Source organism: Zophobas morio, unplaced genomic scaffold, assembly GCF_036711695.1.
Source record: "Zophobas morio isolate AGI-343-1 ecotype UQ-CSIRO unplaced genomic scaffold, CSIRO_AGI_Zmor_V1 ptg000007l, whole genome shotgun sequence".
In the NCBI taxonomy this organism is placed as follows: Eukaryota; Metazoa; Arthropoda; class Insecta; order Coleoptera; family Tenebrionidae; genus Zophobas; species Zophobas morio.
The window spans coordinates 9,852,279-9,873,637 of record NW_026972112.1 but is presented as its reverse complement, the minus strand read 5'-3'; the positions used below and the strand labels follow the sequence as shown (position 1 = coordinate 9,873,637).

The 21,359-nt window shown below is 34.0% G+C and overlaps 2 protein-coding genes across 3 annotated transcripts in view; one reads left to right on the top strand and one right to left on the bottom strand.

The window, feature by feature from the left end:
- The window catches only part of LOC135124497 (venom serine protease-like), an 83,654-nt gene extending 65,577 nt beyond the window's left edge, over positions 1–18,077 (bottom strand). The window contains exon 1 of the mRNA XM_064049606.1: positions 17,977–18,077. The gene's annotated coding sequence lies outside the window, so the exon portion shown is untranslated. The remainder of the gene's footprint in view (positions 1–17,976) is intronic.
- The window catches only part of LOC135124490 (microtubule-actin cross-linking factor 1), a 158,559-nt gene that overhangs the window by 27,297 nt on the left and 109,903 nt on the right, over positions 1–21,359 (top strand). The gene's annotated exons all lie outside the window — the stretch shown is intronic.

Genomic DNA, 21,359 nt, shown 5'->3' with positions numbered 1-21,359 from the left:
GGTCAAGGACCCAACCGGTGCAATTCCTTTTAAAAGTTGCCGGTTTGTGCACATCACATGGAGTGGACGTCTTGGTCGGTTGGTAACTCGAGAACAAAAGCTATTAAGCGGAGCGATGGGGGCGTGGAGAGGGCTGTGCGTGCCGTTTTCGGGATTGGGGCTTTGCATGCGGACTGCGGAGGGTGCATACAACAGGTGGCCGGTTGTTGAGGAATCGAGTGGTTTGCATGTGAACAGTGCGACAGGGGGATAATGGGCTTTTTGGGTCGAGGAGCGGGCGTCGAGGGATGCGGGTGGCGCGAAAGGAAGGAGAGAGGAAGTAGGTAATAGGTGGATGTTTCCTGGAGTTGGAAGTAATTTAGTAGATGTGGGAGTTTCTTGGGGGTGCACTTGGTGGTTTGGGGACGGTGTTCGTATTTTCAGAATGTCAGGTTAGGTTTTCTCAGGTTGTGGAATTTAAAAAATACCGGTCGTTTGTGCGTCCACCCGTTTGCGTGTCTGTCTGTCTGTTGCTTGGTTAATAAATAAAAAATTTTAAATACACAAAATACCGTGTAGTTGACCAGTATACACATATTTGTATCATCTTTTTTTGTCATTATTGTTTGGTCTCTTTTTTTAACTTGTGTCCATTTGTCGATTTTTTTGAAGTCTTGTTTTGTCTCATCTTTTGGTGGATTTTTTTGTGTCCTTTTCTTGTCGCATTTTTTGTCCTCTGTTATAGATGTTGTTGTGTTAATTGCCGCTTTTTTGAACCCGCTTTTTTTGGTTGAATTTTTTGGTCGCTTTTTTAACCCAATTTTTGTTGTTTCATTTTTTGCCGCCTTTTTGTTGCCATTTTTAGCCGCCTGTGCTGCTTTTTGTCGTCTTTTTACCTTTCGATCGTAAGCTAAGGAAGTATAGTAATCGAGTCCATCGACCGAAATGCCACTTTTATGTTTTCTCGACGTTTCATGACCCCTACAGTATGAAAAAAGTAGTTACCGTTTCTGTCTGTCTGTCGGTCTGATGTCTGTACCCAATTTTATTAGTCCGTAATATCCGAAACTGCTGGACTGATTGTCGTTACATTCTTTTATGTTAATACAAATATCATGTAGATGGTTAAATGCTACCCAAAATTTGGATAATCCTCCCCACCAACTATTTGATGACGTCATTTCCATAAATTGTATTTTAAAATGATTTGAATGTTATACAAAAATATATTCCTATATTTGTACTCTACGAATCCGCTTTCAGTTGTTTCGCTAAATGTTCAAATCTTCGCAAAAACACATGCAAGGTATAATAACGTTGCGGCGAAGCCGTGCGTCTGCGTTTTTTTTCTTGCATTGGTATAACGCTGCGACTACTTTTCTTTTGTGGAGTGACTAGTATTATCCATGTTAATGGCGTCATTACAAATTTTTTATTGGTCAAATTAAGAACGAGTCACCCCATTTTCTAGAAAATGTGAAAAACAATGTAATAATAACAAATCGTCTGTCTCTGAATAAAAGCAAATGTAATGTAGTATCTTATTCAAGAAAACACATGAATATTATTTACGAGTATAACATTAATGGTTCCACTATTGAGAGATGTCATACAGTCAAAGATTTAGGTATAATATTTGATAGTAAACTCACCTTCGTGCAACACATTCATGCGTCTATTGCTGCTGCACTTAGAACCTATGGCTTTATATATAGGAACTGCAGCAATTTTTGTAATATTAGAACACTTAAAATATTGTTTTGTTCCTTGATTAGGTCGAAGTTGGAGTATGGTACTTTAATTTGGTATCCGATTTATGAAATACATTGCCGTCATTTAGAATCTGTTCAAAGACGATTCCTCAAATTTTTAGTATATTTGGAGGATGGTGTTTATCCCCCTCAAGGTTATGAACACTCCATGTTACTTTCTCGTTTTAATTGTTTGTCTTTGGCTGTACGACGAAAAGTAATAGCGGTCAGATTTTTATATAATTTATTTCACAATAAAGTAGACTGCATTGATATTCTAAATAGATTTAATATACTTGTACCTAGTCTTAATTCTCGTCAACAAGTTCTGTTTTATATTGATTCTAGCCGTACAAACGTCTCAGTTCGCTCTCCAGTGTCGGTTATGTGTAATTTATTCAACAAAATTGCACATTTATGTGATATTAATTTTGATTCTAGTGTTAGTATTTGTAATTGCATCGTTAATTTGGGTTAATGTTTAATTAGCTGTAGATACTTTTGTTTTTTCAATATTTATACCTTTTTAGTTACTGTCATGAATTAGTTTAGTTAGTTTGATATTATTCCTGTAATTGGGTGTTACCTGTAGGAATAAATATTATTATTATTATTATTATTATAACGATAAAATAAGAATTATAATATTCAGAATAATTTTAGTTTGTGTTTTGAGAAGACAAACTAATTCCAATCAAACTATGTCTTTTCTAGGTGACATTCTTTCGATGTATAAACATAAATAAACACTTGAGCTTCAGCTTGCTATTATCTAGTGCAGAAGGACAATGGCTGTTATTTATGCCTCTGGTTTTCACTTTACAACGGTTATTACAAAAAAAAATTGTGAAGTCAAATTTTATATTTTTTTTAAGGTGCTGGATTTGTGGCATTATACCGATAGCCTTGGACCATTTTTTTTTTATTGATCAAGCATTTAATTATGATCAAATAAGAATAATAATGATCATATTCAAAACATTTTGGTCCATTGTGGCTTAATTAATAATTTTAGTCCTCTGTTTTGAGGAAACAACTCTTTCAAATTAAAAAAAATTCAATGTGACATTCTTTAGATGTATAAACATAAACAATCGAAGTTAAGCATGTACACTGATAATAAAACACTCTTGTCCGTTGGTTATTTGCTTTAAATATATTTCATGTTGTCCGTATGTTTGCGAACGGCATCTCCTTGGAATTTGCGCCCCCGCGGCGCAGGTGGTTCGAGGTGTCATTTACACCACTGGTTTTTAATATAAGTATGAAGGTTATCAGAAAACAAATTTTTTTTATAATTTTTCAAAAAAGCGGAATTTGTTGGACTAAGATGAAATTGATTTTGTAGCTGCTAAAATATAACTGATTTTGGCAAATGACATATTTTCCAAGAAATTACAGGGTGCGTGGGCGGGGCTCGTATTTGATACGATAAAACTGATTCTGGCATTTTTGACATTTTCGACCATTTTTCAACTATATCCGAAAATTAGTTGAAGACATTTTCTTGTAGATTTCGATATCCAGAAGTAATTTTCGCCTTCGTTTCTCCGAAATTTCTACCGTTTTTCTAAAGTCGCTAATTGATATACAACAATGTTTAGAGTTTCGTGAAAATAGCTCTGTATAAAAATTTTGTAGATAAAAGGGAAATTATTATTAATTTTTGTTCCATTATTCCATTATTAGTTTCCTCCCCCACGCGAGAGAAGAACATAATTACCCCGCCCACCCACCCTGTCTCCTTTTCAGGGATTGATTTTATCCCAATTGAATGAAATTAATGATTATCTACTGAACAGAAACAAAATTAGTAGTTAGAATCAGAAGAGAGTCGGTAGGCGGTGCTAGTACTTATTGCTAAGATAAAACTGAATTTGGCAAATCACATACCTTCCAAGAAGATAGAGGGCGGGTGGGCGGGGCTATAACTTGTTAAGACAAGAGTGATTTTAACAAAAAAAGTTACGATTACCGCTTTTTTTTACTTTTTCACATCCTAGATTATATAATTAGTTTCCATTCCCATTCAACAGAAGAATATAGTTAGCCCCGCCCACCCACCCTGTGTCCGTTTCAATGAATGATTTTATCCGATCTGAATAAAATAAATGATATACTGAACAGAAATAAAATTAGTCGTTAGAATGAGAAGACGAAGGGTGGGCGGGGCTAGTACTTGCTAAGAGAAGACTGATTTTGGCATTTCTGACATTTTCGACAGTTTTTCAGATATATCCCAAAATTAATTGAAGACATTTTCTTGTAGATTTCGATATCCAAGTCTTCGTCTTCGTTTCTTCGGAAATTTCTACCGTTTTTCTAAAACCGCAAATGGAAATACAGCAATTTTTAGAGTTTCGTCAAAAAAAATTTTGTAGTTAAAAAAGGAAATTATTATTAATTTTTGTTCTATTGTTCCATTATTAGATTTCACTGCCACTCGACAGAAGAACATAATTAGGCCCGCCCAGCCACCCGGTCGCCTTTTCAGTGATTGATTTTATGCGAACTGAATGAAATGAATGAACTTACAGTGAACAGAAACAAAATTAGTAGTTAGAATGCGAAGAGGGTGAGTGCGCGCTGCTAGTACTTCCTAAGATAAGACTGATTTTAACAAAAAAGTTGATATTAGCGCTTTGTACTTCAAGAGCGAGGGAAGTTCTGTCGAAGTAACCTTTGACCAATTTTTTTTGTAGGTTTAAGTCACCTTGTATGTCGCTTTTCTTACTCACCTCTTTGGCGTTTTTACATAAGCGTAAGCTAAGGAAGTATAGTAACGGAGTCCATCGGGCGACTTGCCAGTTCCATGTTTTCTCGACGATTCATGACCCGTAGAGTACCAAAAGAGTGGTCTGCCGTTTCCGTCTGTTTGTCTGTCTGTTCTGTCCTCGCCGATTTTTAGTAGACAGTTAATCTCCAAAACTACTCGACCGATTGTCAAATATTTTGTATGTCAACACTAATTAAAATTTAGATAATCAGTCCCACCAACAATTTGATGACCTCATTTCCAAAATTTAAAATAGTAAATGTGTTTTGTTTTTATAAAGTAAAGTATTCCTGCACCTGTGGTGTATGAATCCGTCTTGAGTTTTTCCCTAAGCATCCAGATCTTTGGAAACAAAAATCGTGTAACATTTTGCGATTTAACTGCAAAACAGAATGCAATGAAATATTGCAAACGTTTTAAAGTTATGTAATTATGGTAAATTGTTAATCAAAATTTATTCGTCTATCCCTTTCCAAAAAATTGAGAACGTCATCACAAAATTTTACGAATATATCCTCTCTGAAATACACGAAATATTATGACTCTATACTTGTGTGATCCAAAAAATTAATAAATGAGGCAGTTTATTGTATTGATTAAATCAGAAACGACTTACTCTTTCTGGGAAATTTGGGTATACAGTACCTTTTCAAACTGATATACGTGCAAAAAATGTTTATGACGTCATCACAAAATTTTGTAATGGAAAAACTCACGTGAGACTACGCACGTCCTTATTTCATAAGGATAATATAAGTATTATAATAATAATAATCGGAACATTTTGTTCGATTGTGGCTCAATAATTTTAGGCATCCGTTTTCAAAGCAAACAAATTTCTAAGTGACATTCTTTTGACGTATGAACATAGACACTCGGAGCTAAGCCTGTTATTATTGCTGAGAGGACATTTTTCCCAGTGGTTATCAGGGTCCGCGGGGATGTTATTTATGTCGCTTCTATAATTTCTCAAACAAGCGGAATTTGCTGGACGGCAGGGGAGTTCTGACGAATTCGACCAATTTTTTGTCTAATTTTTTATGGTTTTATCAAAATCACAATTGATATTATTCTTACTACTTACTTCTGGGGCGAAGAAAGTTCTAGTGAGCGTTGGACCAATCTGTTTTTAGTTTTATTTTTTACGGTCCGAGCGTAAGCTATTGTATTGTAATAGGATCCATTTGGGGAATGCCTACTTTCATGTCTTTTCGACGTTTCATGACTCCTAGACTTGAAAAAATAGGTCCCTTTCTTCCGGCTGTCTGTCGGTCTTTTGTCTGTTTGAGTTTATGTTAAGAATATCGTGTAGATCGTAAAACGAAAACTAAAACTTGTCTAATCATCGCCACTAACAACTTGATGATGTTATTTCAATATTTTGCGTAGTATCTACATGCCATTTAAATTGAAAAATCTATTCTTCAATAAAAATGTGTAACTGACCCCAAGATGAGAGAGAATTTATCGCGAATGAGGAAAAGACACGACGGTTTTATCACTTTTTGAAAAAATTATTTTGATAAAGTAAAGAAATTAACTCTTTTTGCAATTCCAGTACTTTTGGGAAATTCCCACTTCCTTTTCAGTACCATTGAGAATCGACAGTTTTTTTCAAAACTCGTGGAGTCGTTTTGCAAACATGTGAGGAAAGTGACTCCTTTCCTCATAAATATATAACGCATTTAACAACCCAAAGGCGAGCCAGAATTTATTGATGAAGACGGGAGAGCTGCTTTCGTTATATATGTAGCTTTCGAGGCACTTTTTCTACAACTTTAAATTAGTAAAGGAATAGCAATTATTATTTCATTGCTTTCCACACTGATAGCAATTTTTTTCTAACGTCGTAGGATAGTTATTTGTTTAGCAACTGACTTCTAGACTAATTTTTCTTGACACCGTTGTGACAAAGACAGCACCGAACCTTCGGTAAAAACAGAAGTAAAAATAATAACATTCCATTCTTAAAAAAGCAAGCTACCAAAGATGGTTCCACCGTCATTAATCATCTCGTCATGGATTCTTATTTTAAGAAAGCGGCTACTAAGCAGACGTTCGTTACTACTGTTTTTACAAATCCATCCGGAATCCCATCAAAATAAATTAAGACATAAATCTTAACAACACGTCATGTTCATACTTCTTACACGATTATTTCCATGTGGACGTCCGCAGAAATTGGTTCGACGGTGTCTTCTAAATGCACCACAGGAGTTAATAGCGCCGTTTAGCTCTAACCTTCCCTTGATATATGAAACGCCCACGCCATCTATGAATTAGAAAAGTGGCCTAATCCTAGACGCACCGCCATGATTACAAGAATTAACCCACTAATGAAGGAAATGACATGAAAATCACAATTTACGACAATTCCTTGATATTTTATTATTATCTTCTAATTCTCATGACATTCACACAATGCTAATTTGGGTAATTAATGGAAATTAAGTTCGATCATCATTAAGAATCAACTAACATGGAAATTATAGAACATAATTCAAACTTTATGCTAATGTCTTCACTTTTTTCAACATGCCGTAAACAGCCATGTCATAATAAACACAAAAGATAGAAAAAATCCGCCGTATTGTTACACAACCGGAGCCATGAAGCGGAATGTCTGAATTAGTTTAGCACACATTCAAGGTTTATTGTACCTGTTTTATAGTAAGTAAAAACGGTTCTGTGCACATCCTTTGAAGTGCTTATCTCTATGGTGTTTGAAGTAAAGAGAAAGTCCACGATATGGGTTTTTGCGGCGACTTGGCTGAGTCACAGGGATAGTTTAAATATTTGCTAGGCAATTGCTTCATTCACGGGCCAGAACCTGTGATTCCCTGGTTGTGCAAACACGCGATTTTCGAATTAAGGAGCCGCTACAATTCAAAATGGATTATAACGAGCAGTGTTTACTTTGTCGTTAATAGTTCTCGGAAGAGGGAAAACGATTACGAATAATTAAGCAAAGTTTTAGACTTAGTTCGGTAGTTGTTACACTTTTAGGTTAGAATTCGACGACACCTATAAGTTCTCACGTAATAAACTATTTTTGCCGGAGTGTTAATCCGATGAACACGGTGTTGTTTGTGTTTATTTTTTCACTGATTGCATTTCGGTTTTTAATTAACTTCGACCATGAGATTGCCCGCATTTGTTAATCGGAATTACCGCAAACGTCCGCAGATTGTTCTAGTTTTTTGCTCTTATTTAAATTATCGCTTTTTGTTTTAACTGAGTAATTCTCGTAATTGTTACTTATTAACGTTAAACCATTTATCACAATTATTAAACTTCGCACAAATTAAACATTAATCTGTGTATATTATAAATAAGTCCGTTTGACTAATGTGATTATATGCAGAAGTGTCATTGTTCACAAGTGGAAAAACTAATTTTAACGCATGAGGTGTTAACAGGAGTTAAAAATGTAGCCGCTACTAGTTCGTGTTTGGTTTTGCAGTAAAAAACAGCTGCTTTTTCCATACAGTGAATTAGTAATTAACTGAAGTGTGAATTAAACATGGCTTGACCAACCAGTCCTGCGAAAATTTTGAAAATAAGTGCAACCATTTTTAAAAATAACACGGAGATTGATGATTTAACTTTGATTTCTTCAGTACTCTGATTGAGATAACAAGTTCAACAACTGTTGACATAATGGGTACACACCTATCTTATTTATACATATAATTACTTTAAATGTTATCGAGGAGCAAGCTTTATTGAAAGATAAATCGTTTCTATCACGAACGTGTCAGACGCGATCAAGTCATAAATAAATATTAATCAATGCAAATAAAATGCGTCAAAATAAAGAAATGATAGTTCGCAGTTGTGTATTATTTTTTTACAGACAAGCACAAAATTACAAAGTTTCTAGTATGATGATAAGCCTGGGACTTGACGTCTACTCTTTGCCCGCATTTTTTATGGAGCGGAACACCAATTTACAAGCTGCGTTATGCCCGGTGGGGCTACTAAAAATATGACTAAAGTTACTTAAACAGAATTTGATTCTACGAATTTAATTTCTTTATTACAATGCTATAACTTAATAGATATAGCAATAGGGATCCCCGAGATTTTTTCAAATTGTTTAAAAAAAAGCCCAAACTTTTTCAGTCATAAAAAAAGAGACTGCGGATTTTATTTTTCCATGGTAAGCACTATAAATTAAAATAAAAATAGCTGTGGATTGTTAAATTACAGCTAAGGAAACATTGCTAACTTTGGTATTCTTCAGGGATCTGTAATTGGTTCCTTATTATTTCACATTTTTAATAATGATGTTTAGTATCGGCGAAAATTGTTTTATATCAAGTTAATCAAACATTTGTCAGTCCTTAATAACCGCCACAGGTGCCTCAAGAGTTTCTAAAAACTCATTTCCACTACTTTCCGTTATTTCTAGCGTGAAAAGCAACTAATGACTCCAAAGAACAAAAGCAGCTCACACAAATGCAAATTGGCAGGATTATAATTATAAAAGCATAGATAACTTCTAGATTTTAATGCCGTGATGGATGAGCTTTAAAACAACCGACGCGTGTCCCGGCATAGAATTAATATTCAATTAGTAATAAAAATAATCTGAAGGAAACAATTAAAATTGCGTGCTCTATCTGACTTAAGAACACAAAGAAAACGTATTTTCGTCATTCGTTTCTCTTTCCGGAGCTTTGTCGTATACTTCAAACAGGTTAAACGTGTTCGCAGCTTCGCCCATTATGATTCACATTGCCCTGATTCTTTTTGTTTGGGGTGACGCATGTGGCAAGTGAAGAAAAAATCCGCTATGAGTAAGTGTAAGATTCTGCTTCCGGGAAAACTGTATTCGCGTAAAAGTTCATGAATTTCTGCTGATGGTTTAATTCCCATTGACCCCAATTCGCTGGAGGTGTAATTCATCCATGAAAATCTGTATGATTGTTGGTCACGCATTTTCGTGAGAATTGTAACGGGAGAAGTCACGCAAAATAATTTCGGCTACTAGTAGTGTAGTAGTTTTGATTTTGACAGCTTCGTTTGATTGTTTTTTTTTTGTTCTAGGTAAATAAGCGAGGCGATTCGTCGGCTTTAGTGTAAAGGTGTCTGTAAGTACGCTTTGTTTTCATGTTTAATATACCCGGCTTATGAAATGTAGTGGGTACGATTTTATGGTTGTGTTCTGGTAGAATGAACATTTGCTACAGTGTGGTTGATGTTATACGACGTGTCACAGATTATGAATCAAATTGATAGGTGACTAAGGACAACACAGGCAGTGTTTGTAAAATTAAATTGATTTAAAGAGCCCTAAAGAGTTCTTACTATTGATCTTAAGGCGATTTCGCCGTTTCAGCATAGTAACAGCCTTATGAGTCAGCTATAATTCCCATTAATAAAAATAATAAAACACGGTACACGCCACTGTATCTGCATTTCTCAACAACAATACGACTGTTTGTGATCTGATGCTGGGTGTAGGTGGAAGCTTGCGTTGGGAAATCCTCATTTCGAAGGACTGAATTAACACTGGGCGGATCAGGGGCTCCTTGATAATGATTGACCCCTGCTCGTGTTTCTACGGGCGCCACTGTTTATGATAGTTGATAAAAAGTAGGTAATTTTTCAATTTTTAAATTAGAAGCATCAGGATTAAGTGTAGCCAACCGTTGCATTACATACATATAATAGCAAATGAACTTGGATATTCCTTGCAGTTAATTTTCTTCCTTCAAGTTTTATTGTTTTAGTTAGAAAAAGTATTAGTTGTTTCCGTTCGCCTTTTAATAAATTAACTTTTTTGTAAAATTGATTAGTCTGCTGCCTTTCCAACTATTCCCTGTATTATTTAGCTTGCTTGATTTTTTCAATTTTGTGTTCTTTTTGTGTTTTCGAGGTAAGGTTGGGTGGAACTACCTTGAATAAAATTCTGCCTCTCTGTATATCTCATGTAATTATTAAAAACTTGCAAGTATTGTTTTTAATAATCGGATTGTTTTTTCGGCCTAAGAAATTGAGTAATTTTATCACCTTGTCATGGATTTATATGTATTTTGTGTTGCCTATCGATTCTGTATTCAATCGCGTATTCATGTTGAATTGCGTCTTCAGTCTTTACGCTTGTGCGTTTTGGAGTCCTGTGCTCCTAGGGTTGCAAGAATTACAATCGAGCACTCAACTTTCAAGTTACAGTAGTCATAGTGGCGTAAATCTGTTAAAAATAGACAAAAAACGGAATTAAGACACTTCGCAACTTTACATTTTGTTGACGACGCAAAAATTGTTAACCACTATCTAAGACACATGATGTTAAAATTACAATAAATTTTTTCCTCACTGGAATATTTAATTTTTTTGTAGTTTTTACTTCCCGAGCGTAAGCAAAGGAAGTATTGTAATTGAGTCTGTCGCCGACTCTCTACCTTTGCATTTTCTCGAACTACCATGACCCCTAGAGGACGAAGAAATAGGTCTCCCGTTTCCGTCTGTCTGTCCGTCTGTCCGTCCCCACCACTAATGTGATTACGTCACTTCAAAATTGTACATAGTAAATGGGTTTTAAATTGTACCAAATAACATAGTCTTACACATCTAGTTTATGACTCCGAATTGAGATTTTACCCGAAACGTCCAGATTTTTGGAAAAAAATCAAAATTAGGAAACAACATTTTGACATTTAATTTGGAATCTACAAAACCGAATGCATTGAAATCTTGCAGATGGTTTACAGTCATGATAGGCATGATAAAATTTTATTCACAATATATTTACTTATTCCCTCCAAAAAATTGATGACGTCAGCTCAAAAGTTTACCGAATAAATCTTATCTAAAATGTACAAAATATGATGAGACAATACTTGTGATTTATCATTCCATTCATATTTTTTGGACTTGCATATAGAGGGCGACTCAAAAAAATTAATGAAAGCGTAAATTTATTTTATTGATTTAATCAGGAACTACAAAACCAAATGCTTTGAAATCTTGGAGATGTTTTAAAGTTATCATAGGCATGGTAAATTTTTGATCAAAATATATTTGCTCATCCCCCCCTAAAAAATTGATCACGCCACCCCAAAATTTTTCCGGAAAAATGTTATCTTAAATGTGCATTGTGAAAAGTATGATGTGTCTGTATTTGTGATTTATCATTCTATTCATATTTTTTGGATTTGCATATAGAGGATGACTCAAAAAAATTAATGAATGCGTGAATTTATTTTATTGATTAAATCAAGAATTGCAAAACTGAATACTTTGAAATCTTAACGTTTCGAAATTATTGTAAGCATGGTAACTTTTTAATGAAAATGCGATAAACTCATTCAAATCAAACAAATGTCTACGTGACATTCTTCCGATGTAATGTATTCCCGTTGATAATGTGCTGTAAATAAACTTTTTGCACTCATAACCTGTTTTGATGACCTTAGCGGGACGTCGAACATCTTCGTTGTTTATAAATAAAGCCGGCTCCTGTACAAGGCGCTTTAAATTAAAAGTTCATTATATGTAAATTATTTTTTTTTGCATCTGTGGAATATGCAACGTTTTTATTTTGCTTTTAACTTTCTGAAAATGGGTTTTATTTATTACTTCGCGAGCATGAACTTAGGCACTATCATGATAGGGTCTAGCGGGCGATTGACTACTTTCATGTTTTCTCGACGTTTCATAACCCCTTTAGGTTATGAAATAATAGGTCTCTCGTTTCCGTCTCTCTCTTTGTCTGTCGGCCGTCTGTGTCTCTGTCAGTTTTTATTAGACAGATAATCTTCGGAGGTCCCGGACGGATTATTGTCGTAAAGTTTTATATGTAAGTTAGGAATATCGTGTAGATGGTAACAGCTAATCATAATAATCATAATCCCCACCAATAATCTGATGACTTCCCCTCAAAATTTTTCGTACTGATTAGGATTAAAATAACATACTCCTGTACTTCTGGTTTATGAATCCCTTTTGAGGTTTCCCCGAGACCTGCAAATTTTCACAAAAAAAATCAAAATTGTATCGCAAACCCTTATATTAGTGTAAGCGGAACTTTCACAAGTTATACATCATCACATGTTTACAGTGTAAGACTTTGGACTTCGATTGTCCCATGGACTTTTTTGTTTCTTACTCTGTTACTGTTATATTTTTTTATTGATCAAATCAAGAACAACACATCCCATTGTTTTAGTATTACTGATGTGAACACGTAATGACCACGTGTTATTACAGTATTTCACTAGTAACTATTAAATGAACAACAGATACATAGATAACAATAATCTCGGGATTTCTGCCAATTAGTATTACACTGCACTTGTCGCAATTGACATACGTGTCCTAGCTGAAATGTTGATCTGAACATTCTCAAATCAGAAAACTCACTAGAAACATGGACATCTCTATATCAAGGCAACCATAGTTTTGGAGCAATTGGTAATTCGTTCGCTATTATGGGTGGACCGCAAATCAAATATAATAAACAAGTTAACAGTGTGTATTTTCTAACACAATGCGTTTGAATCAAAGGCAGTGGCGGAGTATTTTATTAAAACATGATACATTAGTGAAATCAGAAAAGCAAGCTCTACACGAATTTCTAACAAAGTATATAGGGTGTCAAAAAATATATAGGGTCATTTAGCTTCTTATTGCAATAGATATACCTAGTAATCACTGTACACTTTATTGGCGGTGCAAACATTTTCATTTCAACTTCAGATTACTCCTCTATAAGGCACATTAAACTAAAAGTTAGTTATAAATTTAACATTTGTCATCATTTTTTTTTAATTTTGTTTTATCAGTTCTGAAATTGAGCTCGATTTATTTTTACCTTGTCGCGTATTTACGTGTATTTTGTGTTGCCTATACGTAGATATCCTTTATTTAATCTAGCATTCAGAATTGTATTTTCGAGTTTTACATTTTGAAATCCTCAAATCGTGTAACTTTATGTGTAAGAGTACGGTCGAAACCTTGACTTTCCAAGTAGAACAGATTAAAGTGACTCAAATCAGTTTAAAGTAAACTACCAAGAATCAGAAATAACAATAAAAAATACCAAAAAATATTTTTTTTCTTATTGGTTTGACGAGAGCAGAAAAAACTTTATCAGAAATTTTTTTAATTGTTTAATGAAAATTTCGTAAATGCGGTTGCACGATGTCACGTATAAATCCCTCTCGCAAAAAGAAAAAAAAAACCCAAATCGTGAATATATTTTTTGAAAACCGGACAGATACATGTTTCCAGATTTTTTTCAAAAGAAGTGATTGTGATTTCTTTAGTTGCTTTAGCTTTTTGACAGTAATCATTTTCGAAATGATAAAATTTACAGTTCCTCTCGTTTTCATTTCTCCTTAAAAACAAGAAAATAAAATAAACAAAAACCTAGCTTCGAGATAAAGGCGTGCGCCAACTAGAACAGAAACGAATTTCTGGAAAAACGCCATCAATTTCTGGTATTGACCAACGATACACCTTTCAATAAACGGGTAAACAACACAAGCATTAAAATGTCAGAGGCTTATAAAGGATATAACTAATAGACTATAATTAATTCGCAGCAGGTCTACCACGCTGATAAAATATGTCCGTGTTCTGTACCACCATTTATTACACTTTAGCCACAACTCACAAACTGTCATGTCTTTACACACTTCCAGTAGAAACATTTTGTCTAACATAAAAACTCATACATAATTCATGAAATCGTCACTCGAGATGTGTCCAGATTAAAAAAAACACGCCTCATATTCTCCTCCATTAGTCACTCATAAAAAGTCACCCATTAATTCTCTCCTTAATTCCATACATAAACAATTATTTCAGTCACGAATTATTTAAATAATTATTTTAATTGCTGAATGAGTTGCCGATCGAAGATAGCGATGTACCATTCACTAATCTGTATTTGGACGACCTTCTCAAGGTAAACATTACACAATTAATTAGCGTCAACAAAACAAACGAAAACAAGGCGACATCTGGCAAACGAGAAAAGTTGACGTGTCGAAAGGGCATTCGTCATAAATTATGCCATGTTATTTGAAAAGTTTTCGAACGTGACGGTTTTATTGAATTTTCGTTGACACGACGATCTGGTGCCGGCAGCGTGAGTGAATTGGATACTGATGTGGAGCAGTTAATGGTTTCTAGAGTTGGTAGTTGCATAATTGGGTTAGTGATGGGTAGATGGCGTTGTGTGTGTTGGTGGGTTAGAACATACGGCACCTGTTGCCTAAGTTGCCTTGACACTGCGGTTTTTTGAGTGTGGGTTGGCTTGAGTTGGTGTTTTTGTTTTTGGAGGTTGAATGGTTTGTTCTTACAATTTGGGACAATTCAAGATTTAGCTATTGAAATAGAGTCGTTTTTTTAATGTAACTGAATGAGGTGGTGACGGGATAACTTAAAAATAGTGTTCGGGGACAGCACAAGATCCACTTTGCGCTAATGAGACGACTTACACTTGAAAAATTAGGTGTAGGTAATTTTTTTTGTGTCATTATCATAAAAGTTCCAAGATGAGTAAAATGTCTAATTTAAAGTTGTTTTAAATTTGGTAAAATTAAATTAATCGAATATAAAAGTTACATGAGGTTACAACGCATGCTTACAGCACGAATTAGATTAAAGTAAGTGTTATATAACGTAATCTAAGTTACTAAATTATGGTCTAATTTATTAAGAATTATTACATTAATACCAACTAATGGGTTAGGATGACGAAGATCTTCCACAGTGTCTCATTTACTTAATTAAATTAGTGGAAATGGAATTTAATTATTGGGGTTCGGTTTAAAACTCATTCTATTTCATTTCTTAATAAAGATCTCACTTTAATTTGATTTATGTTTGCTTCATTAAAAATCGATTATCCTTGTCTCTCTGCAGTCAGATGCTCCGAATTTTAGACACGTTTTCGTAGATTAAGAAGCTGAAGTAATTTTTTCTATGGTTTCATATATTCTACAAAAGTAGCACAACCTCTTCGAAAAACGAGAAACATTTTCCAAAAATTTTACAAAGCATGTGAAAACGGGCCTATTGCAATGGAAAAAAGATTTTCTTATATAAAAGGCTTCCTATAGTAGGACTCTGAAGACACTTTGCTATTACTCTTCAAGTAGCTGCGAAAACGGGAAAAATAATTTTCCAAAAATTCCATAAAAGGGTAAAATGGGCTTTTTCGAATAAAAAAGCTAGTCACTGGTCAGATTGTATCTCTCAAGTAAATTTTTGTTTTACCTATGAACAATAGGAAAACATTTTGCAAAAATTTTCCAAAAAAGTATTAAAATGAGCTTATTGGTAGGAAAAAAGATTATCTTACAAGCAATTTTTACTATAGCTCTCCAAATAGACGAGAAAAATGGAAAAATAACATTCAAATCAGGATTAAGTTGGGTTTTTCTCAAATGGAAAGAAGAATATGCACAATTTTCTGTAAAAAATATTTTTCAAAATGTATTCAAAAGTGTTAAAACGATTCTTATTTGAATGAAAAAAAGATCCAACAAGGAATTCTCTATCCGTGTGTATTACAAATATGGAATCACTTTTGCTATAAATTTTCAAATGATTGAGAAAAATTTTCAGAAATTTTCGAAGATTGCGAACATTCAGTCATTTAGAGCTTTGTTAAAAAAAAGATCTTTCTTCTGCAGTATTTTTCGGACGTTACGTATCTGAAGTCAATTCAAATAATCCCCAAACATCTGAAACAAACGTCCAGAACTTTTTCAAAAACGTTAAAACTGAAGAAACGGAAGAATAAATTCCAAAAATTGTTTGTTGTATTTTAACAGGATGTGTAAAATTGATTACCTCATTTCAAAATTTAGTAAATATACTAAACTCACTTGACATACACCTTGTAAAACTTTTATGACTTAAGCCAAAGCACAAATCAAGTCAAACTGGCTATTGTATAACTTAACTCAGTTCACATATACCGAGTAAAACTTTACAGCTCAATTATGGCAACAATAATAGACAGTAATAATCCTTGCGGTTCGGGTTTATAAAGCTTACAATAGCCAAGTTGACTTATAAAGGCTTCAGCCGCTTAAGTCATAAAAGTTTTAAAAGGTGTATGTCCAGTGAGTTTAGTGTATCTCGTTTAAAATGTAAACTGCGTAATTGAATTTAGAATTTTTGCTAGGATACTGACATTGTTTAGTGATTACAAAACATTAAAAAAAATATTCGTTGATGTCTTTTACAGGATTGATGACGTCATTTTAAAGCTCGGTATAAAGATAAATAAGTTTATCCATTCTAAAATGTTGGGATGCAAATATAAACATTTTAATTAGAGGAAAATAGAGTCACTAATTTGGCCTTAATTGTTGTAAAGACTTTTTGAATTTTTAAAAAATTATACCATATGGTGTTTTAGCAATTATATTCGTTTCTATTACTTTTAAGTATAATTTATAGTCTCGGTATAGCCGTACTGTTGATTAGATATAAATGTTAATTAATTGTAGTTGACACACTAGTTAATTGTGTAAATGAGAGTTGGTAATGTACTCTGGGAGAAAGCCTCCACATGTAGTGTTTACAATTAACTATCTCGAAATAAACTCGTTAATATTTATGTGTCATTTGATTAGATATTTTCTTGATAAAATTGCATTAATTAGGCATATGCCAGAAAAAAAAGCGTCAACCGATTTTTATTTTCGCCCATTTGCTTTGCTTGTGTCTTCCTAACGTAGATTTGAAAATTTAAAAGAAAAGCTGCACTAAGAATTTTACAAAGATAATGTTAAGGTTTGTGGGCGATATTTTAACAATTTTTTTAGGTGCACATTCAAGTACACGTAATAGTTAAAGAAAATTCAAAACATTTTCAGTATAACATTTCAAGTAAAGCTCGTTTTCTGGCGTTTTCAACACCCCTGAAAAATTGATCCACATTAAACCTGAAAGCCGCCTTTAATCCTCTCTACGACCCTCACCGCGGCCACAAATTCTATTTTCACCTCGAGCAAACGCTAAAATTATTCATACTTACCTCTCCCATATGCAAATGGACATAACAGTCCTATTTCCTCCAGGATTAAATCTGGCACTAAGCATGCATACAAAACACTCTCGGGTCAACTCAAAAAACGCGAATTAACGAAAACTAATGGAGCTTCACCCCCATCTACTCCATAAATCTCGCCCAAGCCCCTTTTTCCGGAAACATAAAACGCATTATGTAACATCCCGATAAAAATTTTATTGGAAAATTGATAGCTTGTTTACCCTCGACTAGCATGTGTACAATGTAGGGCGAATAAAAGGGACGCAGAGCCCCGTTTACACAATACGAGAAGCAATTTTTCATAAGCTAATAGATCCAGTTTCACAACGCACTAATTAATTGCTGAAAAAACCGCCCACATAAACAACGGGTCGATGTTATTAACACAGATACATGGCTAATTTACACACCGGGGCTATTAAGAATACGAAATGAGTGAAACTCACCCAAAAAAAGCAGAATGGGCGAAATTTCCTCGAAGCCCGATTTGGCGTTGCACGAGGACACTACGCGGTTCGATGGTCACTATCTGCAAGAAGTTGGCACTGAAGAGCGTTCGCGGCCGGAGGAACGTGATTTGAAAATTTTCAGATATCGAGAAGCTGCAACGGTAATTTTACGGTTATTTTGTAATTCGCTAATTGGACGTTTTGGAAACGGCGGGGCTCAGGCGGTATTAAATCGTAATTAATTTGTTAACCCGGGAGGTCAGATACTGATGGATACGGCGGATTAGCAAAAATGCTTAGTCAAGGATTAGTTGGCGCAATGATAATAATAGTAATCGTGAATGTCGGTTTCGTTTCATTGATTTTCTAAAGCAGATGCTCATGTTACATTAGATTGGGTTATTGGTAAAAGTCAAGGCAATTTTTAGCGAGTTTAGTTGAAATCAACTGACTCTATCCCAAAGAATGTTGTTTGTTTTATTCCGGAATATGGAAAGAAGGCAAGAGCTTTATTAGTTCCTGAGCGTAATACAAACGGTAAATTTTTGTAGTTCCTTCACATGTTGTAGTTCCTAGATCATAAAAAAGCATGTGTCTCGTTTCCGTCTGTGGATATGTCTTCAGATGTCTGTTGGTCATCTCACTTCTTCTGTCCATGTTTTTCTTTGCTTATATTTGGTTCTTTTTTGATTGTTCTGGTTTCGTACGCTTGTCTCCCTATGTTATTGCGTCTTATTCATTTTACATGTCCATATATACATAATTGGGTTGCTTATATTTTTTCTTCTAGCGCCTTTACCTTCAGGTTCTCTCACTATGTTGTGTTTCTGATTCTGTTTTAGTTTTAGTTTTATTTTCTGTTTTAGTTTGGTCTTTCTTTCCTAGAAATGTGTTTTGGCGTTATAATAATTCGCCTTCTGTTGTTATTTTTTCTTTTATTTCTTCTGCTCTTCTTTCATCTTCTGTTGTTACTACTGTTCCTAGGTAGTATTGTATGTTTTCTGTTGTTTCTACCAATGTTCATTGTTTTTTTCCCAAGGTGATTTTCATTACCCTAGTTCGTATTCTTTTTGCCTCTTTTTATGCTTCTTTCATTGCGTTATCTTCGACTAGGAGCAGTTGCATCTTTGTTTGACTCCAGAACTTTTTTGACTTGTTGTGACGTAATTAGCCAACTTTTTATGTAATCCTTGTATAGCTCTTACTAGCCTTTCTGATATTCCGTACCGTATCAAGGAACCGTATTTCAAAATGAGTTGAATGTTATACAAAAATACTCCTACACACTTGTAGTATATGAATCCGCTTTCAGTTTTTTCGCTTAAACTTCAAATCTTCGCAAAAACAATTGCACGGTATAATAACGTTAGCTTTGGTTTTTTTTAATATATAGAGTTTTCTTTCATCAACAGGAAAGTTAACATGTTTTCAGTTTCTTGTTGGGAAAACAAGACTTCGTAAATTAAGAAAAAATGGACAAAATATAAGCCCCGGCCACCCACCCTGAATGTTTAATTCATCATAAGTTGAAAGGCGGAGTCTAGTTTGCAAAATCCTCATTTCTCTGCAAGAAATTGCCATATGAAATATGTTTTTAAAGGGGTAGAATGTTTCAGAGTAATATTGATGTAAAAACATATTTCATATGATAATTTTTTGTACAGAAATGAGGATTTTACCATTAAACTCTGCTCTTCGGTTTGATTAGGAATGAAAAACACATCACAATTGAGATCGGGGCGGGTGGGTGGGGCTTAATTTTAGTTTTTTTTTTATATGTAGAGTTTTCTTTCAACAACAGGATAATTAAACATGTTGTCAGTTTTCTGTTCGGAAAAGAAGACTTCGTAAATTAAGATAAAATGGACAAAATATAAGCCCCGCCCACCCACCCCTTCTCATTTGTGATGAAAGTTTTATTCATTATGAGCTGAAGGGCGGGGTTTAGTTTGCAAAATTCTCGTTTGTTTACAAGAATTTGCCATATGAAATATTTTTTTACAAGGGTAGAGTTTTTTAGAGTAATATTGATGTAAAATCATATTTCATATGATAATTTCTTGTAGAGAAATGAGGATTTTGTAATTAAACTCCGCCCTTTGGTCTGGTTAAGAATGAAAAATTCATCACAATTGAGATAGGGGCGGGTGGGTGGGGCTTAATTTTTGTTTTTTTTTTAATATATAGTTTTCTTTCACAACAGGATAATTAAACATGTTGTCAGTTTCTTGTTGGGAACAGAAGACTTCGTATATTAAGATAAAATGGACAAAATATAGGCCCCGCCCACCCACCCCTTCTCAATTGTGGTGAATGTTTTATTCATTATGAGCGGAAGGGCGGAGTTTAGTTTGCAAAATCCTCATTTCTTTACAAGAAATTGCCATATGAAATATGTTTTTAAAGGGGTAGAGTTTTTTAGAGTAATATTGATGTAAAAACATATTTCATATGATAATTTCTTGTAGAGAAATGAGGATTTTGTAATTAAACTCCGCCCTTTGGTCTGGTTAAGAATGAAAAATTCATCACAATTGAGATAGGGGCGGGTGGGTGGGGCTTAATTTTTGTTTTTTTTTTAATATATAGTTTTCTTTCACAACAAGATAATTAAACATGTTGTCAGTTTCTTGTTGGGAACAGAAGACTTCGTATATTAAGGTAAAATGGACAAAATATAAGCCCCGCCCACCCACCCCTTCTCAATTGTGATGAATATTTTATTCATTATGAGCTGAAGGGCGGAGTTTAGTTTGCAAAATTCTCATTTCTTTACAAGAAATTGCCATATGAAATATGTTTTTAAAAGGGTAGAATTTTTAAAACTGAAAGATCTAAAAATTGAAAATTAAAAATTGAAAACGCGTGAAATTTTAAATCGAAAAACTGCAAAATCTAAAAATTTAATGAATAATGAGTTACATAATTATAGGGAAATTGAAGAAAGAAAAAAGAAAACTTGAAAAATTGCAAACCGAAAAATTGACAAAATTGAATTTGGAAAAATAAAAAACTATAAAATCGGAACATTGAAAAATTGTAAAAATAAAGAACTTAAAAAACCGAAACGAAAAATTGCACAAGGAAAAATTAAACATTGAAATCTTGAGAAACTCAAATCGAAAAATTGCAAAATCTAGAAATGGAATTGAAAAGCTGAAAAATTGGAAAATTTAAATTTGAGAACAAATCGAAAAAATGAAGGAACAAAAAAATGAAAAACTGAAGAAAAAATTCAAGTCAAATAAGCTGCGGGACCGTTATTTACGCCACTGGTTTTTACTTTATAGAGGTTATCAGAAAACAAAAATCGCAAAAAAATCATAATTTTGCAGATAAGTGGGATTTATTTGGCTGCACTTCAGGAGCGAGGGAAGTTC